Source organism: Formica exsecta, unplaced genomic scaffold, assembly GCF_003651465.1.
Source record: "Formica exsecta isolate Colony F162 unplaced genomic scaffold, ASM365146v1 scaffold233, whole genome shotgun sequence".
NCBI classification, from domain to species: domain Eukaryota; kingdom Metazoa; phylum Arthropoda; class Insecta; order Hymenoptera; family Formicidae; genus Formica; species Formica exsecta.
In genome coordinates this window covers 1,387,529-1,409,762 of record NW_021849616.1, presented here as the reverse complement: position 1 = coordinate 1,409,762, position 22,234 = coordinate 1,387,529, and the positions used below count along the sequence as shown (strand labels likewise).

Below are 22,234 nucleotides of genomic sequence, written 5' to 3'. Positions count from 1 at the left end.
TTTTTTTTTTTGTTATACTAATCGATATATATATTTTTCTCATATATATTTCAAATATTTTGTAATTACTTTCTATCTTATTAAATTGACTCATAGATTATTAAATAAAGAATTTTTGTATACATTTTTAAAAAATGCAAACTGAACTGAAATGTAAATTAAACTTTAAAGTTTAATTTGATCTGATTTTTTTATCATCATTATATCGAGCATTCGCTGCATGTATTTAATGCAGCGATGGGAAGGTGAATATGCAGCCGCATACATAAGCAGGGTAACATTATATACATAACGAACATAAAGCGAATATAGAGCGAACTCGATACGGCGAATGAGCTGGTGGAATATGCAAAGGTGAATTAGGATACCAGAGAATACCGTTACGATAATGGTGAAAGTAGAGACACCCGCTTGCTGAATTTCGCTGTGCGTCAGCATGCGGCTCGCAGATTAACATAATTATCGCAATTTCGCGTGAAGATGTCCCGCGATTGTCTTACCCGAAAAGAGTCATTGTTTCTCTTTCGTCTCGCTCTCTATAAAATATCCATTTAATACGATGTTGAATTTTCAACAAAAAAGTCTATAAATCAATAACTGGAAAGATATATATAAAATCTTGAACATAAAAATAAATTTCCAAATATTTTCGAATTTATCGGAATATGTTCTTAAATATTTCTATAAATTTAAAACACAATTACCATAAATTAATTGCAACGTACAGAAATAGTTTGAATATACGTAGTTATATAAAAACATACGATACCGTTATATTTAGATAGAAAATTGAAATATAGATACATATATAACGTTGTGACGCCTTTCGTTGTTTACATTTTCATATAAATTTCGTATTCTTCCGAGAATACAAATTTCCCTCGCCGAGCTCACGAACCGATTTTCCGAACGCGATCACGCGCGTGTATTATCGTACGCAATTGAATCGGAGGAAAAGGCACGATTAACATGAGACTTTGGCTCAGCTTGCTTCGTCGATGTCTCATCCACCTACTTTTTCCAATGATTGAGCTAAAGTCCCAAATGCGATCATACGAGGATCTGAAATTGATGTCAACGCCCTCGCGAAATCAGATGATCGGAAGGATATGAGCGTTACTAATTCCCAGGAGCTTTCGAGTGATGTCATCGACGACGATGATCGAAAACTACGTAGCCGAATGTGCCAGCAAATGTACAAATTTATGCTAGATCGAGAGAAATTGCTATCAAGAAATTATTATAGAGAATAACAAATTATATTATGAAATAAATATAAAACATAGTTCAAATTATATTACAAAGGAATTATTATAAATTGATGTATTATATTACAATAGTAAATGATGTTTCTCTGTTTAGTCATCGAGAGGTAAAAATCACGAAAGAAATTTTATGATCAGTATCAATAATTCATCGATGAATCACAATAGTCGAAAAATAAATCGAAGTATCTCGCTCACAGTAAAACAACAGAGTTTGTGATTTATACATGGTGTAATTCCTGTTGGATATTTACTTTTCCCGTTAAATTTGCGCTAAAATCTGTTCATCTAGCTTGATAAAATCTAAGATTCTTAAGAGATAAGACTACTGCATATTCTAATATTATTTCGTTCAAGAAATTATGAGCGTGACGGTGACAAGCGTGACGACAAAAATATAAGAAAATGTCTCTTTCTACATTTTCGTTCATTGATTTAATATTTTTATATTGTTGGGAATAAAAGGTGCGTAGGAATATGCTAGAGAACAAATGATCTTGCGGAAAACTCATCGCGAGAATCATAATTCATCAGCGACGTAGGCACGTGGTAAGCGAGGCGTGGTGGACACTGCAGTTTCCGCAAGAATAATTTTCACCGGTCGGTGCGCACGCGGAGAAAGAATGGCATTTCCAGAATCGGTGTATCGGCCTCATCTACGTGAGCACGTGCTTGTGCCAGAGTACCGTATCCGCAACGGCGTGATAAATCTCGCGAGCGGTTTTCGTAACGATGAAGCGCCTGCTGTCACGCTGTTAGTCATCCTATTATGCTCCTTTGCACGCCGCGGTGAAAGGAGATATTCGCAAAGAGAATTTAGTATAATACGTGAATCCTCAAGATATATACACTCATAAGTGAATAAATGAGTGATAAAAAAAAACAAATTAACAAAAAATTTTTTTTTCTTTTTTATAGCAATAAAATATTTCTGCTTGTGAGAATTTTTGTAACTTTCTAAGTCAAATGATATTCAATTTTCAAAAATCAATTCAATAGAAGAAAATTTATTATTTCCTACATTTTACGTAGGATCATTGTCGAAGATTTCTTTGTCTATTTAAATATAATAGAGAAGATAGATCTTTTTACAAAAATCTAAAATAATCTATAGCATTTGAAAGTTGTATATTCTCATTATTTTAAATTCTCCCATATCATGGAAGTTAATTATTAATGAAGACACGTTTTAAACTGGTCACAAATTTGTCTTTGACATTGCGCCATAAATCCAAGCATCGATTATTCCGATGAAGCGATTCCTCCTTAATCGATTTCGATTGAAATCCGCGTGATCGATGCGCGTGTCTCGAAGTTCGCGAACTTTCGGGAAACGCAATTAATTCGGCGGGAGAAATTAACCGCATTCTGATCGAGCGCGCCCCTCGAGTCTCCTCCCCGATATTTTCGATCGTCCTTGATTGTACATGAGAGAGCCGCTCCCGGACATACGGATAATCATACAGGAGAGTTTTCGTAAATGCTGATAATCGATACCGCCAAGCGCTCTCGCATACGTAGACATTATTCGACATTCCACACGATTATAGCATTACTGTATCACTTTTTCTTGTCTGTGCACGTGAAGCATAGATACGAAGAGCTAAACAAATCCCCATAGCAATTACTCACGTGGCTCGAATCGCAATCGATTGTAGATCGATAACAAAGGTTATCCGCGCCAATCTCACTGTTATTATGTTATTATTACTACGATCTGACTTACATTGCAAACAGGAAGATAAAAATGCAACGCGCGGGCGTGTTTATCCCCGGATGAACAACCGCATAGCTGTGTTAAACTATCACGCTCGGGATCTTTACCGCTCTCGAAACATTAGAGAGTAAATCAGCGCGAGTTAATTCGCCGATACTTAACCTTTGTGAGTGGAAATTGAGTGAGATTCGATAAGCTTATAATCGAGTTTATATTAATGACCGGTACAATATATTAATGATCCATGATATTAATTTTCATGGTGCTGATCTAATCGATAGGCGCGGCTTCTCGATGACACACGCTTGATTGAAAATTCTGCGCCGCGTTCTAATTTCATTTATAACTCACAAGGTCGGGAGACTTAAACATCTCGGAGATATCGATAATTATACATACCGACATTGCGGAAGCTACTCGTAAGCAATCATATTAAATATATATGCTAATATAGAGAACGTCGAGTTATTAGATTATCTCCGTTATTTTGAAAAAACTTGATTAAAAACGATGTTTTTAGCTATTAAAAAAAATGACAGTAAGATTTACTAGAACAAATTATATTCATTTTGCTGATTATCGTTTGATTATGACTTTCGCAGAAAAATAAAGTTTTTTAAAATAGATTTCATAAATTTTAAAAGCTAGTTTTTTTGACAATTAATCCTTAAATGTCTATATATATAAATAGTTATGAATTATTCTCAATCTTATTATCTAGAAATATAAATGTAATCTAAGTTATTCTTTCTTGACACGATCTCGATTATAACACTAAGACATTGTGCGCGATGCTATCGCTATATTTTTAACGGGCCAGTAACTGACTCTGAGAACTGAGTGAGACAAATGGTATTTTATTTATCGTATTTCACTGGGCGTCGCTAACAATTTACAAATGAGTCATTTAATCATTCGACCGGCGTCATATATGTATGTAACCGCACTCGCTCTCTCGTAGCACGCAACGCCCGTTACACTTCCTCGTGTCATATTTCACGAACATGCGTATCAGGGGAAATATATGGCTAAAAACGCGGTGACGAATCTCTGTCTGACGCCTTTTTCGTAACTCGCGAAACTTTGACCGCATTTCAAAAAAATATAATCGATTAATTTTCCAAAGAGAAAGAAAGACGGAGAAAAGAAAAGCGGCCTGTTATTCCCGTATGGATCATAGAGGGAGAGCTCTGCATGCCTTTCCAACCGAGAAGTTAATAAAGCAAGCGTTAATTATCGGCAATCGCGCGAACTTTTAATGGCTCGCGTGACGAGAATTTATGATTTCGACGAGAATAATTTCGACTCTCTCTCTCTCTCTTTCTCTCGCGTTCGATGCGAAAGAAAAAATGAATCACCGTGGCGGTGACCTAGTGTCACGATTTTATCTCGCGAAACACAAGATTGATCTTATTCGCGATTGGTAATACACACATGTATATATATAGAGGCAGATACAATAAATTTCGTGGCAGTAAATTATCGGCAAAGCTGATTAAAACGTTCACGAAGCAGTTTACTGCGCGCTTCGCCAAGGAGTGAGACAAGTCGTCGACTCTAGACAATGCAATGACATTTGCATAAAAATGTAAGCAACGGATGCTACAAAGATGATATCGTGTGTAGTAATAAAATAGTATTCATGAAATGCCGATAATTTCCGCGAAAACTTACGCAAAATGTAAGTAAAAATTTGTTATGAAAGTAGGACTAATTGTGAGAGCTGGAAAATATTATAAGAACTGGAGGAGAGTTTAAAAAAACATATATGTCGCAGAAAAATTGTTAAAGTTATTGTTGCATAAGACTTTATTTTCATTTTATTTGCGGTATTCAAATGTTGCTGTTAGAAGAAAATACAGCAAGTAAACGTGACTTCCGCACTAAACACTATAACGCATGACGCGATGGATTTTGGGAAAGCAACAAGGGGGAAAACAAGACAAGTGCAAATGAAGAGGCACCATGAATATATTACTTTCTCTCGCGCAAATAACCTCCACTTTTTTACGTGGCTATGAATTCTGTACGTGGACATGTAGTTGGCGCAACTCGAAATTTGCATTAGAATATCCACGGTAGCGTATTTAGCCGCGTAGATACGCGGTGAGTAAAACCGTAGTTACGCAACGCGCCTTAAATTCGCAGAAACACACGAGTAAGACGGCGTAACGATGATGTTCGTTTAAGTTATGGTCGATTAGGCTAGGGATCTTTTTTTGCCGCGAGCGGAAAAGACAGCGGGACGACGCGGCGGCACGACACAATGGTAGGCAGATTTGCATAAAAATACCTGCAACCACTGCATAATGCGCAGTCGAGCGGCATACCTCGAAGGACCTTGACGAGGTGAGACCTTCTTGACGTCAACAGCTGTGCTGCGCACGAGAGTGTATGCGTGCCTACGCACTTTTACAATCGCGTCGCCTTCTCTGGTTGCATGGGGTATCCAAAAATGGAAAACGCGACTTAAAAAGAGCCAATAGATCAAAAGATGTTACATAGACAATGATAATAATGTCCAAGAGATTTTCTCGATGTATGTTTCATTCGCGTTATGTGATTTATTGTTAAGTCTAGAGAAAACATAAGTTTCGTATAAGAGCGGAAAGCATTAAAGAACGTTATGCAAACAAATACACACATGGAAACATTTCAATTAAGAAAAATTAGACAGATTCAACAATATTCAAAAGATTTAAAAGATGTGTTCAAAAAAAATTAATAAAATAAAAAAATAAATATATAAAAATATGTCTAAAAATTAATAATGCAATTAAAAACAAACTATTTCGCTTACAGATTCAAGGAATATAATTCTTAAAAAGATTCTAGTACATCTTTATATATTTATTATATTTTCTTCACATAAACGGAAATTGAAACATAAAATTATGTAAAACAAACGAGGAGAAAATAAGGAAAAATTTCCGAAAATGAAACCCATAAAGAATAATGTTCTATTCAATTAAATAAAGCCAGATTAAATGATTAGATCTTACAAACAAGAGAAATTTCGATGATATATACACACGTTCCTTTGATAAAGTATGAATATAAGTACACAAAGTACATACAAACATTGTTGAGCAGGAGACTGTTTCGATCGACAGGCCGAGATAAACAAAACGATTACGATCTTCAGCAGATTACATTGATTACACATGTTCCTTTCACAAGGATTTATTGTGTGAAGTATAAGTAGCACAACGGAATAATGCGCGCAGCGCGAATCATACGCATCCTTGTACTTCTTCCCAAAGACACGCCAGGCATTCGCGACAGGCAGCACGTGACTCAATAATCGAGACCCGCTGCCGCTCGCAAGGAATATCACGTATCTTACATCCTGTTGCGCTCACGTCCTAGGAGTCAATATGTCACGAGCCTCCTTTTCATTTAACGATTGCGTAAGGCAGTAATCGCGAATTAAAACGTAATTCTCCAAAATAATCGGATTCAACCTAGATCTATCGCAAGTCAAAATAAAAATAAGAGTCGTCACCTTAATTAAACTCTCGATACCAAAGGATCGCAAGAAATGAATCTCTTCAGCGTCTAAGAAATTCGATACGCAAGATCAGATGTTAATAAAATATTTCTCTCGAATATTACATAGAAAAATTTCCTTTTTTTTTATATAAACACTCGCCTCTCGCCAAAACACTTAGCCTTTTTCTTGTTACTTCATTTTCACCACAATGTTATCCGATCTTCTCTCGTCATTTTGAAATCAGCACGTACGTGCGTGAAAGAGGTACAAGGCGTCGAAAATAGCCGCTCGATGGTCTACCACAAAACCGCAGGGAAAAGCTAACCGGCACAACCATCCCCCGCCCCCTTCCTCCTTCGGACTTGTCTAACGATCAGCGCGTACGTTGTCGATCGATATTCCAGTATTCCAATACCGGTGGCAGTGCCAGTATACCAATCAACTCGTCCTTGACGTGTCACGACGGACACATACGTTAAAGCCGTCTCTCAACATGGGGAGAGATTGACGACCGCCTCGACAAATAGTCGCTGACCGCGTTCCTAAGTGTCTCTCCTGGGTGTTCTTCGTTCGCACACAACGGATAGAGATCGATGTATAAAATCGGAAAATGCAACCGACGATTGTCCAGAGAGATTGATCCTTGAATACTCACTTACAAAAGATTATATACGTTTCGTGATCGAGCACTTATCTACCGCGCGCGCCGTAATTGTCTTGAAAGATAAATTAGATATGCAACGTGTAAAATTAGCAGGCATCTACCGTAAACGCAGAAAAGTAATTTTCAGATTTCAATGACGAAAATAACTTTTAATGTGCTAGCTCCAAAATCGAGATAACTTTATGTTCTATTAATATTAAGTCCCTACATTTAAAATAATCATTCGCATTTTATATTATCTGATAAATTGTTATCATACACATTGATCATACCGTTGACCTTTTGTATTAATCAAAATTAATATTTCTTGTTCAGTTAACGTTGCGTACAATCGTGCAATCATCATGAAATAAATAATGACACGTCGTCCGCATCTTGAATTCACTACGCGATGCGAATTGTAAAGGGAAAAATCTGCGCTATTAAGGCTAGTTCGTTAAATTATCGCTTGCAAGTCAGATCGCGAAATATATTATAGTACTTTCCCGCGTTATGTGCTATACGACTAATGGAAAATTGCTTTTAATTACGCGCACACACAAAACACAGCAAGTAAAATACGATTGCGATAATTCATTGTCGGTATCATCGCACACGAGAAAATGAAATACAAAAGTGAATGAAAGACAATCATCGCGCATAGTTATTCTAATAAGATACACATAATCGTGCGTTGAAGATAATATACCCACACCAGCCGAATGTCTTACATATAACGATTACGCGATTTCTTAACAGAGTTATTCCAAAAGAAAAACCTCTATTATAGCAGTTTAAATTCCTTCAATAATCGCTATTTATGTGTATCAAGATATGCGTATCAAAATATGTATCATTTAGCCAATGAGTTTGTGGTTAAAACTTATTTTTATCTTGTCATCGAATTGATATCCATCATTTGCATTTTGTTATAAATATTCAAAAATACAAAATATATTTGAAAATAAAGAGCAATTACATAATTGACAAATCTTCAAATATCAAGGAATTTCTATTAAAAAATTCAATGACGAGATGGAATGCAAGAGAATTTTCATAGATCATAAAATCTAACAAATTCGAGTAGTTATATGTTAATCTAAAAAAAAAAAAAGCGAAGAATTTTCGGATCTGACAAATTAAACCCAAGAATTCGTATTAAAGTTAAGAATTCAAGAGGTCAACGCAATTCGAACTTTGAAAAATTTAAAGCAGATGTTAAACCATGGGATTAAAATTCCAAAGATGCAACGACTCACATAAATGTGTGTGTGTGCATAAGATCTATTCTATATATCTTATAAAATCATTTAAATAATGATAGACTCTTATCTTGCAGTAATATCAAAACTTGATGTGCATCATATAATAGATAATACGTATATTTCCGCATTTCCTTTTCGAGAAAAATAAAATCTCGAAAAGTCAAGGTACATGTATGTCTTGTCTGTCACATTGAACAGAGGATGGTGCATAATTATAAGAATATTTTTCATTAATATTTTTTTATCAGTACACATTTTCTGCAGACCTCGCGTAATGTCGAGAAAGATTATAAACACGTGAAATGCAAAGAATCTGCAACAACATCTGTGTCTCTCGCGTATCTCGGCAATCTCGGGACGGAATCTACAGTATCAATGCATGAACAATACGTAGTAGTATGGACGCGATGTCATTATCTCCATTGATATTTCTTTTAAGCGAAAACGAGTTCATCTAAAATTACGGCGAGGATTACGAATGAGGTTAAATCCGCAGAAAGCGACGAGGGATTATCGGTAATTGTAACCAACATGTGTTACGTGTGCGAAAGCATCTATGCATCGGATATCAAAGAAGCATGCAAGTACCGTATATTTATTTGCCATAAATTATATCGTTCAATTAACTCTGTAATGCTTATATTATATATGACTACCATATTTTAAATATTATTAATATATCCGCCATCTCTCTCTATTTACGATCATCGTAGATTGAAAATATTCGAAAGCAACATATATATCATATATGTAATTGGAATATCTCAGGATCTTTTTTGATTGTTCTAACTATTTTTTGTGAATAAAATGATTATTATTTCGTATATTAATCGCAGTTGTACATATCATCCGTAATTATATAAAATATTTTCTGAATAAAAATAATATACGAAGCGAAATAATATATACGGCGCGAAGCACCTTATACATATAACGATGCATAGATATAATGCCATTACGACATTATTAATATTTTTTTCCATAATGGAGATGATTTTCTAAAGATTACACCGGCGGGTCGTGAGAGAACCTTGAACTCTCTCTCTTTCTCTCTCTCTTTCTCTCTCTCTTGTTGTTTCAACCACGTCTATCACTATCGTCGTTACGTAGAGTAGCCACACCGCGAACATACGATATGTGTACGTCGATTGCGAAATCACGAATGCACTAGGAGTGCAGAATGCGGTACGCGGAATACTTTCTCGAAGCGGAGATAAAGAACTTCGAGAATAAAGCATTGACATCGACCGCTGCTCGCTAAGAGCATAGAAAAAAAAAAAAAAAAACAGCTGATTGCGGATGTGTCACGCGGAGAGAGTTTAGATGCGCCTTTAAGATTTAATCTTTCTCTCTTTTCCGACCGACAGATCGCGAAACAGAAAGCTATACGTGTCTCGACGGTATTGTGACATTGTTAATGCATCATGAGTGCAGAATGCAACCGTGGATGCACTGCTAAACTATTATTGTAGAAATGAATATACGAGGAGAGCATCTACTTCCTCGAACAGAAGTTCCAGATGCGCGAATTTTTAGCACAATGCAAGATCGTGCATTGCAATAGCGAAGCGTGAACGACATATAAATAATGATTAACGACGGTGATATCTTTGTCATAAGTGGAAAATTCGATATATTTATAGATAAAATAAAAACTATAAATACGATAAAAATATATAATACCGCAAATTTTTATAAAATATATCATAATCAATTTATGATGTGTGAGATAACAATTGCACACATTTTATAATTAAACGCAATTAATTAATTTAAAATTTAATGTAATTCTTATGAATTAAATATTATTAATATACAGAATATGCGTTAATAAGGAAATGCTTGCTCCAGATAAAGATTTTCAAAACCGGCTTTCGTTATGCAGTACAGAAAGCAAGCAATGTAGCGCATATAGATCGCTGATTGTAAGTATTGTGCTACATTATTCCACCAGAATGCTCATGGAATAATAAGAGAAACGGAAAAGAGTTTGAAATTTACGACTCAATCTCAAGATAACGTTTAGAGATATAATCAACATTATGGCCATCGTATACGTTGTAACAACAATAAATAGATGGAATTATGAGAATTGAAGTCTTCGCTAATTTCATTACGTATCTGATTTAAAAATCTACGCGCTATTAAACTACAAACTGTTATTTATTCTTGCATTCATTAATATCTTGCTGATATAAACTTTGATTGTTTTCTTTAACAAATTTAAAAAATATTGTAAACGTTTTATGATCGTATGCGAAGCAGAATACATTTTCATTATTAGTTAATATTAATTTTTAAAAATGTTATTTTACATTTAAATATACAACATTGAGGATAATTATAAATAATATCGTGAAAGGTTTCGCAAAAATTTTAATCATTTTAACAATGCGTAGGTATTGTGAAGAATGTATGATTTCGACAACATCACACACCCGGCGAAAAGTATTCAGAATGAAGAATTTCCGAGAAGCTGTCGCGACAGGAAAAAGCGCGTACATATACAATGTATATTGATAGCCAGTATTGCAAAATCGTTAATGCACGGTGATAAATACACCGCAAATACACACAAACGGCGAGTATTCTCTTCTGTGTATATATCAATCGACATTCTCCGTCACCGAGAGACAATGCAACGATGCGCCGCGGCGATTGTCTCATGTATATATCACTTGCATTTTCTCACATGATGTTTGACCACTGTATCGTGTTTAAACGCTTTCAGTGAACAACACGCGCTCTTAACGACACCTCAAGGCTTCTATCTCCGTTCTTTTTTATTACCTCGCGGCTATTATTTTCCGATGTAATTCCACATGTACGTTTCATTAACCATCCCTCGGGAAAACGCGCAATTTCTTTTCTCGACGTTTTTATTCGCGGCTATTAATGTTTTTTCTTATCGAACGCACGAAGATACATTACGATACGTTACGCGAGGCTTTCTCACGGTAAATTAATGTACAAAATTGTATTAATAATAATAATAAAATTAATGTAATGCAAATTAATGTACAAGACTGTGAAAATTGACTGAAAACATTTTTCAATGCGTTTCTCGGTCGTTGAACTCGACAGAGAAAAGAGTCTCGTTACAAACATTCGCGTGTGCTATACAACGGAAATTTATCGAATTCCGTTACGCGAAATAATACGTGCGTTTTAAAGTTTTTGCGATTAAAGATAACATAAACGTAATTCAATGTAATGCATCACGTATGTAACGATTATACGCGTAGATATCAATTATTTTTCTTTAGACAACACGCTATAGAATGTTTCTTCATTGTATATGTATATTATTCGTATTACAATAATTTTTATGATTATTTATGAATGAAAAGTATCTTGGTGAAAGACATAATGGACAAGGCTTAACAAGATTTTTGTCCTCGCTAATTCCAAACTGACGGTGGAAATTTCTAATGATTGAGCATTACGTTCAGTTAGCGAAGTCCGCGAATGGATACAAGTAAAAGAGAAAGATAAATAATTCGCCGGATAAACGAATACTTTGTCGATTCATCGCTGGAATTTAAGGAATTCCAACGCAGAACCAGGTAGTCTCACGCACGCGATTCTATTTTACAATAAATATCTCAGTAGGTACACCCGGTTTTTCTCAATTTAAGTCACCGAGCATGGTTATGCAATGTGTTAACACAGTTAACCACGATCTTACGATTCTCGCAAATTTTTCCTGTTTTGACATTTGACGTTGTTGGCCAATTCTTTTGTTCAACATATTTTCAACGCAATCTTATTAAATCTTTCTCTTGCGACAAAGGAACAGTTATGTCATCATAATTTTTTAAATTGCGCAAAATAATATAAAACTATTATTCAAAAATTGTTTTAGACAATTTAAGGTATAGACGCGAGAATAAAAAATTCATGCGCAAAAAAAAATAAATTTCTTAGAAAATTTTGCAAATTTCAAATTATAGCACTGTTCTTATAATAACTTGATTGTTGTCACAGAATGCACGCAGCTAGTAAACATCTCTAAATATAAATAATAGATTTCCATTCGAAAAGTTCTACGACGGAATTCGTGACGCATGTGCGCCACATGGAGCGTGAAAGCATACGAATCGCCATGTGTAGCCACATTATAAAGGCGCATATGTGTGCACGAGATTATAGTAGCTTATCTGCATGGGCGTAAAAGTCTATCGGGAACATATAGTTCGGATAAGTTCTCACATTCACTCTCAGAAAGAAGTTTTGCAATTCAGCAAAGATAATTTTTGGCAATGTTGCAATATTCATTTTTAATTTTCATGTAAATTTATCGAATATTAAAATGTTGAGGGATGTATATATATATGGGATATATATTAAATATGTATTACAGCTCGCGAATCGCGTGACATAAATAAATCAAATATACTGCGCACAAGCTAAATGTCACCTCGTGTTATATTGGATAACATTGATTTATACCATGATGTGTTAAATCAGCAATATTTTCCGCTCGCTGGAGTATCGTAAATTTTACTGGAATATATATTTGCATTAATTTTAATATTAAACTCAAAAATAAGCTAAAATATAGAGAGACAGCGGAAAATCAGTTCTCAAATTTTTTTTTCTCTTTAATTTACATATTTAAGCTATGTAATTTATATATATGAAATTAATAAAAATATATAAAAATATATATATAATACATGTCACTTTTTGCAAAAATGAATAATCTAGATCAAAGCCTTGACACGTCCAGCAAATTTCCCTCATTAAATCTGACGTTCGTGGACTGTAATACAAGATCCATAAGATCGATCACGCTTTTTTGCAGACGCTCGTTATCATATGTATTACATACGAGCCGAGAGCGTCTCGTCAATGTTAATGTTACATTCCTTCCCCTTTGCTCGAACAACCGCCACATTGGATAGCCGATCGTTGAAATGGCGAGCGACAATTAATCGTGTAAGATGGAAAACGCACGCGCGCGCACGCACGCACGCACGCAGGAGAATGCACGCAGCTAGTAAACATCTCTAAATATAAATAATAGATTTCCATTCGAAAAGTTCTACGACGGAATTCGTGACGCATGTGCGCCACATGGAGCGTGAAAGCATACGAATCGCCATGTGTAGCCACATTATAAAGGCGCATATGTGTGCACGAGATTATAGTAGCTTATCTGCATGGGCGTAAAAGTCTATCGGGAACATATAGTTCGGATAAGTTCTCACATTCACTCTCAGAAAGAAGTTTTGCAATTCAGCAAAGATAATTTTTGGCAATGTTGCAATATTCATTTTTAATTTTCATGTAAATTTATCGAATATTAAAATGTTGAGGGATGTATATATATATGGGATATATATTAAATATGTATTACAGCTCGCGAATCGCGTGACATAAATAAATCAAATATACTGCGCACAAGCTAAATGTCACCTCGTGTTATATTGGATAACATTGATTTATACCATGATGTGTTAAATCAGCAATATTTTCCGCTCGCTGGAGTATCGTAAATTTTACTGGAATATATATTTGCATTAATTTTAATATTAAACTCAAAAATAAGCTAAAATATAGAGAGACAGCGGAAAATCAGTTCTCAAATTTTTTTTTCTCTTTAATTTACATATTTAAGCTATGTAATTTATAATGCGCGTGATGTGCGTAACATCGGCAATCAGGGTCGTGATTGCACTACACGGGAATCAAATTAGCATTAGTCGCTCGCATTAGACCCACGACGAACGGAAAAGTATACAGAGAACGATAGGCGTATTTGCCGCCGATCAGGAGGAGACGCGGCAAACAAGTCCAACGCGGCTTTTACGTAACACTTTATCCTTGCCTCTCTCGTAGATCTCTCCTTGTACAGTGCAGTATGCACGGCGACGAATGCAACGTATCTTTGGAAACGTAACTTTCCAGGGTACGATAACAAAAACGTTCGTGCACAAACAAACGTGCCATAAACAGTATGTGTAACTTCTATCCTAGAAAATACCGAGCTAACTTTATCCGTATATTTTACAAGTTGCTTAAGAATTCACTAATAAACATTGCTCAATTTTAAGTTTTATAAAGAATAACGATATGTATCTACACTTCTCACCAATTTCTATACAAACATCATAGAAATATCAAGAATTCTGCATTCAATTTTTTACATAGAAATAATTTGCTGGATATTCAATTATCGAGTCATGAGCATTGAAATAATTGAGAATTAAAAACACTATTTAGTTTTTGTTCATAATCTGTGATATTTTAATGTTATTTCTCTATAAATTAAATAGTTACATCAAGAATTGAAGAATATTTTCAATGATCCCCATCAATAGATTGATTCTATGATTGACAGCATACATACTTTGGAAACCTCTCAATCATCGAATTAAACCTGTTGCTCGTGATGAATAAATATGTACAAGATACCATGTATGCACGTGCTTCTGTATATATGAGTATCGCGTACATAGCGCGTGTTGTGCACATAAACTATACTTCGAAGCATATGTTTGCCGCCTTCGAGTACTATTCTCATGAAGGTGATAAAAGTCTCCGCGCACGCAAATGCGGAAAGGCTTCGAGAAGCAGTCGCCCCATTGTTTATGCCGATTGGAAATAGATGAATAGGAAGTGATTTATATAATGGATATTATTTCAGCATGGTTTATATATTGTTCTTGTGTCGAGAAATATCGAGATAAGGCGCGGCAAATTTTTTAAAATGTTAAATCTAATCTTTATTCAGAAAATGTTATTAACTTAAAAAAAAAAATATTAAATCGCGTATATTTTCAAACAATATAAAACGCGATAATATTTCTAAATATTATTATATCAATAATTTAAAAAATTGCTTATATATATATATATACATAAAGTTCAATAATAATTAACAAAATTTATAATTCTAATGCTTAGACAAAAATACTAATTGCGAATGAAAAGAACATCTAGGCAGTAAAAGGAAAAAATAATGCGCGATCCTTAAAAAATGATGCTATGCGAAACTATAGATTTATAAAAACTTGCGGTAATTTTATTAGATTCGTTATCGCTCGTCACCTTCTCCAAACATGACATAACGCACGTGGTGAAAGCTTCAGAACCGTGAATCATTTCCTGAAAATTTTGCTTCACGTTTTCTTCAATTTAATGAAGAACATGACATATGCATATATATATATATATATATATACACACACATACATACACGTACATGCAGACATGCGTGCAATACACTGCTTTTTTCTAATCGCGATCTAATTCTTCTGTCAAAAATGCTAAAACAGGATTATGCTTGCCTAAGAGTCCATTAAAAATCGTAACAGCGAGATTATTAACTACAAAGGTATTGCGAAATATAAGGAAAATTTCTAAGATTCAAAGAGTCGCGCGCGCGTGTTTGACGAAATCGGAATTTATCGGACGTCATTATCTGCTACGTTCGCACTCGGAACCACTTACGAGCAACATTTCTCGAATTGCCGCCGCGTGCGGCTTAATTACAAGACATTATCAGCACGCGTGGCACGCACAAACGAATGCGATACATAAATGGCCGAAAGATTGGGACGAGCGGGGAAAGAGAACCGGCAAAAAAATAGGATGAATTACCGAATGATTTTATAGCCTGTGTTATCTGTGCGCACGCCTCCTAATAATGAGACAATTTTCTGGAATATGTCCAAACAGGATCACGTTTATTAGCCCTCATAATCAGCAGCTGCCGATATCTTCAAAAGACATCCGCAATAAAATTCGACCAGCGATTCGCATTATACGAACGCTGAAATTTCGGCAGATAATGAGCAGTGTCCTTGTTCAATATCATCTTCCAAAAAAAGTCTAGCCTTCCATTATGACGCTAGTTATAACATTCTCGGCAAACATAGTCTTCGTGAAAAGATACTATTTATTACAGAGGAGACTTCCATGCTAATAAGGTGGATTTTAAAGTGTTATTCTCAAAATGTTTAATATAATTTTTACAGCAGAATGCTAATTATTATTAAAATTTTGCTAAAAATGGCATTAAAAGAATAGAAGGATTACTATAAACTATCGAAAAATATTATTATCAAAACCAACGTTCTAAAAGATTATTCAATTTTTTTATTATTTCATAAAACAAAATTAAATTATTGTATAAAATCAACTATTAATTAAATTTTATATAATTATTAAAATATTTAATTGAAAATGGATAAATAATCTCTAAAAAGTTGATGAGCGATGAGTGAATCTCAAAAGAAATTCACAAATATAAAATTAAATTATTTTTAATAAAATTTTTTTATAAATGAAGTCACTTAATTATATCTCTCATCCTTTGCATAATAAAATCAACATTAATGACTAGTTTTTCCGAGAAGTCTAATATTAACATCATCGCCGACTCAACATTACCCGAACAATATTCTTTGTCTTAACTTAACGTTGATTCAGCTCGCAATAAAATCTCAGTCTCTCTCTAGATTCTCTAGATATATGTAGATGCACAGATGCGCTCGTGTACGTGGTAATTGATAGGTGCGTGACGAGCCGAGACTCGATTAAGCACAGGTAAATATAACTAGTATAACGGCGCGGCCTAATCATACCGCGATAAAACGCGGATGGAAATCTAATTCGGGCATCGCTTTCTCCTATTCATTACGAGTTATCCCATTCATATTAGACGATCGAACAAACGCATAATTTACATATGAAGTGAATAACCTTATTTAAATTTCATTTTGCATAAATTAACAAATGTTATATATAAAATTTTAAATACAATATATATATATATTGTTAAATTTTTTCTCTTTTTCACAAATATTTAATTAAAGTTTTTAAACATTTATATTGTATTTATCATAGCTTAAACACACAGTTATGTCATTTTTTGCAATTTATATAAATTATTTGATAAAATAATATGAATTTTAGAGCTTATATACTTTATAAAAGATGCTCTATAAACAGTAATTCAGTCGCATCTTTAACGCGATAATGTCAACATTGGATGCTGCTTGTTTTGATAGTATATATTATTTAAAATTAAATAAAATGTGTGTGATACTTATCTAATTCGACTAAGTCCGTAAGTAACCTCTGCAAGGTTTGCCACGTCAGACATAATTTACTTGTCAGCGTGAACAAAATCATAGGATATTAGACGCGGATCAAGTGAAAATAACTTGTGCCGTTTCCTGTTCGCGCACACGTGTGCCGGCTAATAAACAGGTGCGTAATGAGTAAGGATCGAACTTGTCGGATAACCGGCATAACTACATTACGAACCTTCGAGCGTTCTAATCGCGGCATCGTAAAACGCCGCTATCACATAAAAGCGTCACTTTCTCCGTTTTATTAATTAAGATCAGCTTTTTTAACCTTTTCTAACTTCTAAAGAGGATGCTGCCGTAACCGAGCTACATTCAATTTCCTGCCTAAGAACAACTATAAATCATTAAAATGAAACGCATATCTATTTTCAATTATGCCGAATTATCGAACGAGATATTAAAATTTTATTATTGTAATAATGTAAGGTAAATTATATATATACTAAACATATATAAAAATCTTTTTACTTGAATATTTTTTTGGCATGATATGTTGTAGTTTTTTGATTGATTCGTGTTATCGTTGTATGTATATACTGAAGATATAAATTGCAAATTAAAAGCTAAAACGCACAAATTGTAATTAATTATTTCTAATAGAAAATTAAAATTTAGAATTATAAATATATAAAATACCAAAATTACATTCAAATTATTGTACTGATCTCATTGTTAGAGCAATACATTTTCTTTTTGAATGATTTGATCAAAATTTTGAAGATGCTTTATTAACAAATAAAAATTTTTTTAACATAACTAATGATAGCGATTATCTCATAATCATTACGAAATGATCTCAAGAAGAGATGATCGATACCGCACGCTGCTTCGCTCGAGAATCGAAAGCGAATCTTAGCGTTTGCGGGTCGAGAGAAATCAGCGACCTTTAAATATACCTCACACATGTCGATCAGCCGAAAAAAAATAAATTTTGCGAAAACTATACGATATCCCTCTACTATATTTATGGCCGCTATAAAAGCATACTTTGCATCGCATTAAAGAGTACATGTGTAGGCTTTTATTAGACTTGTAGAGTCTACAGAGACTATAAAAAAAAAAAAAAACGTTATGCAAAAATTTGCAAAAATCTATAAAAGATAAAACTGCGTATTTTATCTGCAAAAAAAATTATGAGAAAAATTAAAGTAAAAATCGATAAGAAATGAAAAAAGAGATATAAAATAAAATCTATATTTCAAAAATAATTTTACATATACATATACTCTAATTCGTCGATAATAGCCTTTTCGTCACCAGAACAGCATGAGGTAACCATGCAACTAATTAAATGTCTGCAGAAATAACAAATGCCCTTGTATTTTACACGCCAATATATTTCAAGATACTTGAAATACCTTTGCAGATAGCCGCAGAGATTAGACGAAGATTTACAAGCGCGTTTTAACACTCTAACCATCAAGACAAACACGAGATTTTGTCTCGGACAACATTCTAATCGTTGCGCAGCAAAATACTAATACTTCATATCAAAATGTGAATTTTACCAATGGAAAAACCACAAACGATGGTTAACCTATATTATGTATTTTCGATTCCATTACAAGAGAATAAAGACTCCAATATATTTCTCTAAAAAATTCTAAATTATTAAACTAGGAATATATATAACACATTCTTTAAACGTCTAATATATTTCTCTACATTTTCTAGTATAGTAAGTAATAAACTTGTTCGTATCTCTGTTAAACATTCGTATATATTATAAGCCCACGAAAAATATTTCCTTCGGTAAAGAATTAAAAATTAATTGAATCAATTAATTGGTCACATATTTCGAAACAGAAAGATCTTTATGATACTTGTGCTGATAACAGCAACATCGAAAAAAATCATAATAAATTGTTTTCTACGCTCGTAGATATGTAAACGTAGATATTATCGGATGTAATTACGACGTAAATCACGAATACCACTTATCGCGCGATCGTCGAAGGATCTTGCTGAAAACTCCTCAGTGCAACGGTACGTGTTCGCGGTATTAGCAATAATATTAGCGATTATCATTTCGTGTCATACACAGACGCGCGCTGTTTGTGGGGAACTTCCTTTAACTCTACGCGGTTGCATATCGGCATTTAAGTAACCGCGAACTTTTACTCTTATGATCGCAAATGTGTCGGAGCGTATAGCCGCATCGCACGATTATATGTACGTTTATAGTTACGGGTGGACTGCAAAACTGCATTCTACTTTAAGTACCCGTACATATAGCTGATGCCGTTAATTCTCTTCTATTGATCATTTTTATTACAATTGCATTAGTTATTATTCGTTATATATGGCATTATCACGTTACAGATACAAATTAATTATCGTCTATAAATAGCATTTTTTTATAAAGTATATAATCTTTAAAATTCATATTACTTATTTTATTAAATAATTTATATAAATTGGAAAAAATGACATAGCTGTGTTTGAGCTATGAGCAATTGCTGTGGGCAAATGAATGGATTAAGTGTTTAATGTCTAACAAAATTAATTAAACATTTAAAAAAAAAAAAGAGATATAATTTATATTAAAGCTCACGTTTGTATTATAAGTTCAGTGCGTGGGAAGTCGTTTGTAACTATCTCTGGCAATTTTTCTTTGAGAAATAAAAATAAATTTTTATTTCATCGATATTATCTCGGAATTTATAAAACGTTTTTTTTTTATCGTTCAAATGATGTAAATTTAAATGCCAAAAAGCGATGTTATCATAAAAATATTGGAGTTTGAAAAATAAGAACTACATATCACTCTGTTTCAATTACTTCATTTAAGCTCTTAAAATGTCATTCAAATACTCTTAGAAATTTTCAAATAATCTACAAACTCCTAAAGCATCACCAGATAAACAGAGATTTTTCTGTAAAGAATAAATAAAATAGAACAGAGTTAAAAAAATAGCGCACATGTGTGACAGAGATCCGTGTAACCAGCGCTTTGCGAGAAAAGAAAAGTTGTTATACGCAACTGCCAATAATCGGGCACGTGAGCGTCGATAATACATTTATATACGCCATAAACTCGGATCGATTTACATTCGCTGCTCGACCCACGCTAAATCATCGACCCAGTTACGAGATCCGAGAACGAGACAGACACGTCGCGAATCGCAACGGGAAAGAGAGAGAAAAAAAAAGATAGGTCGTTCGTCACTTTGCGCGCAATAGAAAGCATCGGTCATCGATCACGCTTTCTTTCTTACAACCGATTACGTATAAAAAGGCGTCGAGGTTCAATGAACTGCATGTACGCGGATGCGACTCCGCCGCGCTTCTTTCCCGAGAGATCGAGCATGTATCCGGCACTTCCTTCATTGTGATTGTGGCGGAAAGGCGCGGGAAAGATATTGGGAGACTGAATATTTATTTCCCTTCTTGTGATGATGGTTAGATAAAACGTTTTCCCTCGCGTGCATTACGGAAAAGAGCAAGTATGAAAACGACGTTAGGAGCATTAATATACATCCACAATGTTTTATATTTTCGCGATGTATATAAAATAATTTTATAAAAAATTCATTTAAAATAATAATAATAATAATAAAGATTTTATTATTCTTGGCATTTACAATCTCTTTTTTATAATGTATAATTTTATATATTTTTGTGTGTCTACTTGCAAAAAAAAATCTATTAATTACATATATCAAAATTTTGAAAACAAGATGTTTATCGCAAAGATAATGATACGAAAGCGGTACGAATTAGCAAACCGCGAGACAAGAACGAGACATGCAGAATTTTCCTGCATTAAATACCGGTAACACCTATTTCTGTAATGCTAATAGATGTGTAGCATTTATACTCGAAGAGTATAATATACCAGTATATTAATCGCCGAAGTCTATAACGCCTTTCGATTTCTACCTTGGAATTTGGTGCAAAAATTCCGTGCCGGTGCTCGAAAGAGCAATAGCTTCCTGATTAAAATTTATGCTCGTATTTCTTTGCAATGTCAACGGCAACCAAGTGTGAAGTTATGAAAATGATACTCCATCGATCGATGCTATTTATAATTATATCGGAAGCACTTTCACAATTTATAGCAGATATTTCATAACAGAATTTGAAAATAAAAGAATTATATTGTATTATAGTACATAAATAGCATATAATAATACGTTTTAATCTTGAGATATATATTTTTTGAGTAGATTGTATATTTTAAAGAATTAAATTAATTTGTATAGCAATCAATATACAAAATCGCTATTCTGACAAGTATTAAATCTTATGTAGGTTATTATCGTGATCTTACAATAGTTTATATGCCATTTATTTTACTATTATTAATAAATCACAATAAATATCAGCTCTATTAAATGTATTAATCTGATACTTATGATGTATATATATCATATTTATATATTATATCGTTGTATTTCTCATCTGGTATATTTCTCATTATGAAAAAATATTTCAATCACTGCAACAAATTGATCAAGATATCGATTTTATTTCTATTTTGCATATCGATTATTCCCATTTTTGCTAGATAAAGTTATTGAAAGATAATTTATTTATACATTTAGAAGGATTTTAAAGAAGTTGCGATTCATTTCTTCTAATTTTTAAATACAACACAGAAATAAAATTTCATGCGAAAATGAGAAGAGTTCGTACAATTTTTGATACAAAATTTTAAAAAAATATTAAATCTGTATAAATATTTTCTAAAATTCTCTAAATATTTACATATAATATCGATAATATTATATGATATATATATATA

The 22,234-nt window shown here is 33.5% G+C and overlaps 1 protein-coding gene across 3 annotated transcripts in view; it reads right to left on the bottom strand.

The window, feature by feature from the left end:
* The window catches only part of LOC115235763 (rho GTPase-activating protein 20-like), a 199,780-nt gene that overhangs the window by 176,072 nt on the left and 1,474 nt on the right, over positions 1 to 22,234 (bottom strand). The window lies entirely within an intron of this gene.